The following is an 8,028-nucleotide window of genomic DNA, read 5'->3' on the forward strand; positions in this document are numbered from 1 at the left end:
TTATTAAATAAATTTCTTCTCTGAAGCTAAAATAAAACAGATACAAATTGAAAATAGTACAAGTACATGATAGGCGAGTCAGCATTTGAATAGGGAAAGTACAGTTTCAGGTTTTAGACTGAGATTTTGAAAAGTCAATCTTATTGTTCCTTAAGGATTTTACATTGTGTCTTTTCAATCGGACTAGAATTAGGTTTATTGTCCTGTGTGTTCAAGTTACAAAAGACCAGGGGTTCAGTGTAAAGTGTACAATGTCACCAACACACCGCGCCAGCTTAGGTACAAATCTTAGTACAAAAAAGAGAAAATAAAAAAAACGTTATACTCCATTAGAGATATACATAATATAAATCAGGAAAATACAAAACAAAGCTAATAAGATAGACATTAGTCTTTCCACAAGGGCTTTCCACTGGTTACCAACCAGTATCCATCGTTGCTCCGGGCTACTGGCCTCCCCACAATAGAGAGGCTGGTTGCCCCTGCCCTGGGCCCACTGGCTACTGTCCCCACTTCACTCTGGGCTGCTGGCTTCCCCACTGTGGGCCCACGAGTTGCCCCTGTTCTGGGCCCACTGGCTACCGGCCCAGAGTGTGGTGGGACAGCAGTCAGCAGGCTTGGAGCTGGGGTGACTAGCTGCATGGTCATTGTCTAACATGTGTCAGCTGGATGATACTTGCTACTGAATAGTAGATGTTGGGATCATGTCCAGGCCTTGCTGCATTTTGACTGCTCAGTATCTGAAATATCATGAATTGTGCTGAATATTGTGCACCCCCACCTCTGTCCTTATGATGGGGGGAGGGGGGGAAATCATTGACAAAACAGCTGGAGATGGTTGGGCGAAGTACACCACCCTGAAGAACTCATACAGTGATGTCTTCTGGATATGGTGAGTGATTCTTAACAATTACAGTCATTATTTATTGTGCGGGATGTGTCTCCAACCAGTGGGGAGTTTTCCCCGATTCCGATTGACTAGTTTTACAGGACTCATTAAGGTTACACTCGGTCAAATAAAACACTGAAATCATTGGCAGTCATCCTTACTTTCCCTCTTGAATTTTCTTTTGTCCATTTTGTACCAAGGCTGTAATGACAGTAGGAGGTGAATGGGCCAAGTGCAACCCAAACTGAGTGATAAGGTTATTGTGGAGAAAGTGCCACTTGATGGCAGTGTCAATGACACGTTTTATAGTTTTGCTGATGATTGAGAGTAGAATTACAGGGTGGAAACAGGGTGGAGTTTTGTGCACAGGACCTACCTGGATGATTTTCCACATTCTTGGTAAATACTAATGTTGTAGCTGCACTAGATCAGCTTGGCTAGGTGCATGGCTCATTCTGGAGGCTTAGTCTTCACTGCTGTTGCTGGAATATTGTCTGGGCATAAACTTTGATGGTATCCAGTGCCAAGATCATTCACTTGGCATGTCTGGCTGAAGAAAATGCTTCCACCTTACTAAAGGAACAATAAAAACCGTGGAAGACATCTACATCCAGGCAATTTGATTTGATTTAAGTGACATGGATTCTTCAAATCATATGAGTGGTGAGCACAAATGAGGCGAGTAATACCAAGTGATAAATTGTTCACTAAATTGGGTTTAAGAGTCTTTGGATGGTGGCTCTTATCAAAAGGGGGATTGTTCGGGTAACCATGACTGAGCAGCACAAAACGGCCAATGACTACACCTGAGTGAAACAGCAGAACATGGCTGACAGTTGTCTGAGAGCTTGGAAAAATATTTGCTGAATGTAGCCTGCACAACCTCGTCGCTCTGTGGACCCAAGGTACCAGAACTGAGATAGAATATGCAGCTGCAGTTGTTTAACCATAAGACATAGATAAGAAATTTTAACACTTAATTAGTGAGTCTGTCTTGAATTATTTAATCAATCTGTTACAATACTAATAGTAGGTTTTCGTTAAGATCCTTCAAATAATCATCAGTATGTATTCTGAAGTGGTTATATATTCATCTATATACCAAAAAAACACTGAAAACATTAAGGGGAAAGATCCAAATAAAATCATGAGGGAAAACCAGTGTCAGAGAGTAAAAGCAGCCTCTATATCATTACAGGGAGAACAGGTACAGAAACTAGAATGCAGGTTAAATGAACATATTGTAAGACACCCAAGGGTAAAGATCAGGGTGTCTCATAAACACGGCGAGAAAGAAACTGCTCACAACTCAGTAGCTAAAGAATTCTAACATTAGGTGGAAACCATATAACTTCATTGGAACTGATATTATAACAACTAGTAAAAAATATTTTTTGCATTTCATGTAATGAGGTTAATGAGGAACTTAAAAAGTCCTTAAATGATAGGTGAATATCCAATTAATTTACAGTTAACATGGTGCAGCTGACAAATATCTGGGCGGGAATGTACTTGAATACAGTGCCCATTGTGAAAAGTCCCAAGAAGGGAGTGAGGAGAGTCTGGGAAACATCATGAGACCATGGAGGACTGGGGGCTGACCACAAGCATGTCCATCTGTAGCTGTTTAGACAGACAATTACCTTAATTGAAAATATATGTAATTAATTAACAATTAGTTTGTAAGCGTTAAAGGCCGGATGAAACAAATGTATAAAAATGTACATTGTCCTTTGTTAGTGAAGACTTCTTTGGATTGTCAGCTGTTTTTCTTCCCCAATGGAATAAACTCTTTGGTGCTGGCAGTGAACTCCTGGGTGTCGAGTGAATCATTTGGTCATTCCACCCCGACACTAGAAATCTGAAACAAATATAGAAAATATTGGCTATGTTCAGCTGAAGTCAACAGGATCTGTGGAGCAAGAAAAACAACATTTACTAATGGTGTTGATTACCTTTCAACAGAAATGGAATGGAATATTGATGGTGAACAAAAGTCTAAGTTTTCAGCTTTGGAGGTTATGTCAACACTAGTGAACACCGACCCTCCAATCTTCCAGCACCTCACCCATGGCTAAAAATGATGCAAAAATATCAGCCAGGGTTGATATTTCAGTCTTTGTTTCAGATTTCTGAGGAATTCAGTCTGGTTCTGTGGCACGTGGAACCTGGTCAAGCTGGATGGGTGAAAGCTTCATGGGACCTGACCCAATATTCTCTCAGAGATTTGTTCCTGCTGATAGGGGTGGGTTTAAACCACCTTGTCAGGGAAAGGAAACTTGAGGGGTAACCCAAATTAGAAAGCAGTGAAGTTGGCAAAAGGATAGCAAAAAGATTCTTGGAAGAATAGCAGGTAGGAGAACAAAGTAGAGGCACTAATTAAGGTTTGAAAATAGAATGATGTCAAAAATCTAAAGTTAAAGGCACTTGACCTAAAAGCACACTGCTTTCACAGCAATATAATCAATTTAAAGGCACAAATAAAGATCATGGGTATGATCTAATGTTGCTGCTGAAACAATGGCTGCATGGTAACCAGGACTGGGAATGCAATATTTAAAGGCAGATAGAAGGAAAAGGAAGTGGTGTTGTACTGATAATAATAGATGGGATCAATACAGTAATGAGGGAGGATTTCAGCTCAGCAGAGTAAATGTGTGTCAGCTGTCTGGGTGGAGCTAAGAAACAGGAAGGGGCAGCAATATCAGCTGGATTTGTTTATTTGCCACCAACAGTAGTAATGGTGTGGGGTGTAGTATTAATCAGGAGATGAAATTATGTTCTAACATGGGCAATACAGCTGGGTGACTTCAATCTGCATATGCACTGGGTAAACTAATTATGCATAATGCAGGGAAGGACAATATTTTATTTCAATTCGCTCATGGATGAGAGTGAGACTGGCTGGGCCAGAATTTACTGCCTGTCCTTAGCTACCCTTGAAAAGATAGTTGTGAGCTGCCTTCTTGAACATCAGCAGTCCATCTGCTCTAGTTACAGCCATTATGCCATTGAAGAGGGAATTACAGGATTTTGATTCAGCAACAATAAAGTAACGGTGATATAGTTCCAACACAGAATGGAGAATGGCTTGGAGGGGAAACTGTAGGTGGTGGTGATCCTAAGTATCTGTTGCTTGGAATGCATCTGTTGCTCTTCTCCTTTTGAAAGGAAGTGGTAATGGGTTCAGAAGGTGCTGTCTCAGGATCTTTGGCAAATTTCTGTAGTGAATCTTATCGCTAGTATACACTGATGTAACTAAGTGGGTGGTGGAGAGTGTGGATATTTGAGGATTAGGTACCAATCAAGCTGGTTGCTTTATGAGAGATGGCTTCAAGCTCCTTGTGTGTTCTTTGAGCTTTTCTCATCCTGACAAGTGTAGAGTATTCCATCACACTCCTGACTTGTGCCTTGCAGATAGTGGCTAGGCTTTGGGAAGTTAGAAGTTACTTGGTGCGCTAATCCTCACCTCAACGGAATGTATTTGGGATGAGGTTGTCCAGCAATATCTTGGTTAACCAACTCGATCATGTGTCATTTTTGATCCAGTATTTTGTAACGCAAAAATGCTAATAAGTAATCTCATTCTTCAAGACCCAAATGGAGTTGTCACTCAGACACTGTTACGTTATATTTAAAAGTGAAGAAGTTCATTCTAATTAAGGAAATGAAGGAGGCAAGAGTAACAAATGGTTCAGGTGAATTGGAAAAAGACTTTATAAGGCATGACTGTACAAAGTAATGGATGGGTTTATTTGAAAAGCTTGGTCACATGACTTACAGCAACTATCCATTTGTTCATGCTGCAAAAACTGGGAAAAAAAGCCAGTCAACGGAGGTTAACAAATAAAGTTCAGAGTTGCCTTGCACTAAAAGGAATGATCTGTAAAGTTGCCAGAAATAGCAGCAATTCTCAGGTTTGCAAGGTTCATAGAATACAATGACAGAGACCCGAGAGTCTGATAAACTAATAGAACTTTAACATAATTTAGCAACTTAAATATGGAAATAGTCTGTACAAGCTTACATAGAGATGTAAACAGAAAACACGACTGAAATAAAGTTGAATATATTACAGAAAATTTATATTGATGAATATAGAAATGGCAGAGAAGCTTTATATATATTTTCAATAAGCAAGATACCAGAGATCTCCAGAAATTTGAGAGATGATATGGTTATACTGGAGATATTAATGCAGCTGGAAATGGATAAATCTCTCGGACCTGATAGTCTTCATCCCAACATGTTGAAGGAGATGGCTATAGGGATAATTGATGCATTTTTATTGTCTGTTCTTGCTGATTGGAAATGAGTGAATGTCATTATTACTTAAGAAGGGAGCCAGAGAGAAAATAAGGAATTACAAACATGTTAGGCCGACATCAGTAACAGGAAAAAATGCTACAAATCTACAGAATCAATGAGCAAAAACTGATAGTCAAGTTCAATACCCATGAAGATGACCTCAACCATGAGCTTGGGTTCATGTCATTTACATGTGAGCCCACCACACAGTTCTGTATCTGTAAAACCTTCCTTTCTGTCCTGTTTTGACACAATCACCTTGATAAATTATGATCTCTCTATCTTAATTACGTCATATAGTTTTAGATTTATTACTTTTGTTAGACCTGTAACATGCGATTCTTACACCGATCATATTATTCCAGTCAAACAAAACCAAAAGAATTACGGATACTGTAAATGAGGAGGGGGTTTGCTTAGTGGGTCTAGCGGCATCTGAGAAAAAGATTCAGAGTTAACGTTTTGGGTCCGGTGATCCTTCCTCTGCGATTTCTTCCCAGATACTGCCGGGCCTGCTGTGCTTTTCCAGTAGCTTCCGTTTGTGTTCCCTGTTACTCCAGTCAATTGGGCTGTGTCCAGCACCACTTTATTTTTTTTTGTAGTTATCTCTCTATCTCATTTAAACTGATTAGAGGTTATCCTTTCAGCTGTTATTCAGCTGTTGACACTTTACTCCCACTGTATACTACTCTTCGTCACCTGCAGAGGCCGACTGTGCAACACTTGACTCACACCATTTTTATGATCTGATTTCTCTGCCCTTGATTTCTCTGCCAATAAACTGTGTTCTGTGTTTTTCTCACTCACTTCACCTGACAAAGGGGCTACACTTTGAAAGCTTGTGATTTCAAATAAACCTGTTGGACTATCAGCTGGTGTTGTCTAATTTCTGACTTTGTTCACACCAGTCCAACACCGGCACCTCCACACCATATAAATCTATTGTGGAGGATGGGATAATACACACCTAGGTGTTGAAGAACGGTTTGGGCATAGTCAGTGTGGATTTGCAAAAGAGAAACTGTGTTGGACAAAATCGTTGGAGTTTCCTTAAAACAGAATTTTAAGAGAGCCAATGATGTGAATAAACTTAATTTTTAGAATATGTTTGATGAAGTCCTCTGTGCAGGCTAGTTAGAAAGATTAAATATATTGGATAGGACTGGCACAGATTAATGATTGGCAAACAGACAGAATCAGAGATACAGGTCATTCTCATGTTGGCAGGATGTGCTTCATGGGATAACACAAAGATCTGTATTTAGTTCCAGCTCTTCACAATATACATCAGTGATTTGGAGGCAAGGATCAAATGCAATATTTCCAAATCTGCAGCTCATATAAACTGAGGACAGGGAGAGGCCATTCAGCCCCTCGAGGCTGTTCCATCACTCAATAAAACATGGCTGGCCTATGGCCTAAATCTATATACTAAAATCTTGATACTTTTGCTCAATAAAAATCTGCCCATCTTAGATTTAGTAGCCTGCTATTGTTCAAGAAAACTAAAGTCATTAAAAAAGAAAAGAAAGCCAGAAATACAATCAGAGCAACTGAAATAAACAGGGCAGAAACACTGGCCAAAAACCAAGGTATGGTGGCAACACCGAAGTCAAGACACAGACAATTTTGCCCAAACAGGTCCTTGCAAAGATTCAAGCCCAGACAACTCAAAAGTAGAGAGATTCAAGACTGCTTTACAAAGTGTAAAGGGCAACTCAATATTTCCTTCCAAACAAGTCACCACATGGGGCAGATATGCCTCAATAAATCAGAAGATTAGGTGCATACTCTGGTTTCAAAAGGTGGACACTCAGTCCCCAAAGTAAACAATTCAAACAGGTCACTGTTAGCAAGCCATCAAAAACTATTAACAATATTTCAAGATGGCAAAAGCAATTAACTCAATGCCCCAATTGTTCAAGTTCTTGGGGAAAAATTAGCAAAATTTCCTTACCTGGGTATTTTTCAGTGTAATCAGGAAAGGACTACACACCAGCAGCCAACCATAAGTGAAGCATGCAGACACTTTATTCAAATACAACAAAAAAAGGTAAGAAATAAACTTTTAACTGGATTCTTTGGAAACTTGAATATTCCCAGAGACTGTCAGCTTTTGCTGGCTTTTCAAACTCATAGAATTCCATTTAGTCCACACTGAGCCTTCAAAGAGCATCCCACCCAGACCCATTCCCCACGGCCTGAATACTGTGGGTAATTTAAAGTATGGCCAATTCAGCTAATCTGCACATCTTTGGTCTGTGGTCGGAAACCCACAGAGAAACTCTACACAGACAATGGTCCCGAGTGTGGAATCGAACCTCCGTCCCTGGAGCTGTAATGCAGCAGCGCTAACCACTGAGCTCCCGTGCTCCCCTGACAGTGACCATTCAGGGTCTACTCCTTTTTCCTGCCCTTCCTTCGGTCGGAGGCAGGACTTTAATCGAGGTTTGCAGCCTTTAATAAATGTTTTGAACCATTTCCCCATCCACCCTCCGGCTCCAAGGTTCACCTTCTCGTTCCCACATCCTCACCACCAGCATCACCCAGCCCTCTGTCACAATGCGCATGCTCCAGAGTGAGAGCGTTACTGCGTCTGCGTACATCCCTGTTGTGGCCTGTATAGGGGAAGTTCTCAACCGCGGGGATTTCTGGGTAGGTAGACCAGCCATTGCTGTGTAACTTCTCTTCGTTGGATATGGAGTGTGGGCAGGGAGATAGTGGTTTTTAATTAATAAAATTTGGAACCAAATTATACTTGAATAGCGGTAGTGTAAAGAACAATGAAGTGTAAATGTTCCGCGAGCAGCTGCTGGGCGGATTACACCTTT

The 8,028-nt window shown here is 40.5% G+C and overlaps 1 long non-coding RNA gene across 1 annotated transcript; it reads right to left on the minus strand.

The window, feature by feature from the left end:
* Positions 1-1,877: 1,877 nt before the first annotated feature.
* Positions 1,878-7,713, minus strand: LOC148140946 (uncharacterized). Its single transcript, XR_015752973.1, has 2 exons — positions 7,155-7,713; positions 1,878-2,750 (listed from the first exon to the last, which is right to left on the minus strand). It is a non-coding gene; the product is annotated as an uncharacterized LOC148140946 (long non-coding RNA).
* Positions 7,714-8,028: the final 315 nt, after the last annotated feature.

This window comes from Chiloscyllium plagiosum, unplaced genomic scaffold, assembly GCF_037043375.1.
Source record: "Chiloscyllium plagiosum isolate Xiang-an unplaced genomic scaffold, Cpla_swu_hap1 HiC_scaffold_35, whole genome shotgun sequence".
NCBI lineage: Eukaryota > Metazoa > Chordata > Chondrichthyes > Orectolobiformes > Hemiscylliidae > Chiloscyllium > Chiloscyllium plagiosum.